The sequence below is a fragment of the Corvus brachyrhynchos genome, unplaced genomic scaffold (genome assembly GCF_000691975.1).
Source record: "Corvus brachyrhynchos isolate BGI_N302 unplaced genomic scaffold, ASM69197v1 scaffold1129, whole genome shotgun sequence".
Lineage (NCBI taxonomy): Eukaryota > Metazoa > Chordata > Aves > Passeriformes > Corvidae > Corvus > Corvus brachyrhynchos.
This window is the reverse complement of record NW_008239806.1, coordinates 29,928-30,912: the sequence shown is the minus strand read 5'-3', so window position 1 is coordinate 30,912 and position 985 is coordinate 29,928.

Sequence of the window (985 nt, the reverse complement as noted above, 5' to 3'; positions counted from 1 at the left end):
TGGGGTGTGGACAAGCGAGTTTGGGGCGTGGGCAAGTGAATTTGAGGTGTGGGCAAGTGAGTTTGGGGTGTGACAAGCGAGTTGGGGGTGTGGCCAATTGAGTTTTGGGCGTGGCCAATTGAGATTTGGGCATGGTCAGTTGAGTTGGGGGTGTGGCCAATCGAGTTGGGGCGTGGGCAAGCGAGTTCAGGGTGTGGGCAAGGGAGATTTGGGCATGGTCAGTTGAGTTGGGGGTGTGGCCAATCAAGTTTGGGGCGTGGCCAGTAAAATCTGGGGCGTGGCCAAGCGAGTTGGGGGCGTGACCAGGCAAGTTCGGGGTGTGGGCAACTGAATTTGGGGTGTGGCCAAGCGAGATTTGGGCGGGGCCAAGCGAGTTGGGGGCATGGCCAGGCAAATTTGGGGTGTGGCAAATTGAATTTGGGGCGTGGCCAAGTGAGTCAGGGGCGTGGCTAGTTGCGTTTGGGGCGTGGCCAATCGCATTTGGGGCTTGGCCAAGCGCATTTGGGGTGTGGCAAAGTAAATTTTGGGTGGGGCCAACAGAGTTGGGGGTGTGGCCAAGCGAATTTGGGGCGTGGGCGAGTGAATTGGGCGTGTGGCCAATCGAGATTTGGGCGTGGCCAATTGTGTTGGGGGCGTGGCCAGCTGAATTTGGGGGGTGGCCAAGCGAGTTTTTGGGGTGGCCGATTGCATTTGGGGCATGGCCAAGCGACTTGGGGGCGTGGCTAGTGGTGTTTGGGGCATGGCCAACTGAATTTGGGGCGTGGCCAAGCGAGTTGGGGGCGTGGCTAGTTGCTTGGGGCGTGGCCAATTGCGTTGGGGGCGTGGCTAGTTGTGCTTGGGGCGTGGCCAGCTGAGTTGTTGTGCTGGGGGCGTGGCCAGCTGAGTGGGGGGCGTGGCCCATCGAAGTTGGGGCTTGTGCGGGGCGTGGCCTTAAATGGGCGTGGCCTAACAAGTGGGAGGGGCTGGATATGCTAATGAGGGTGGT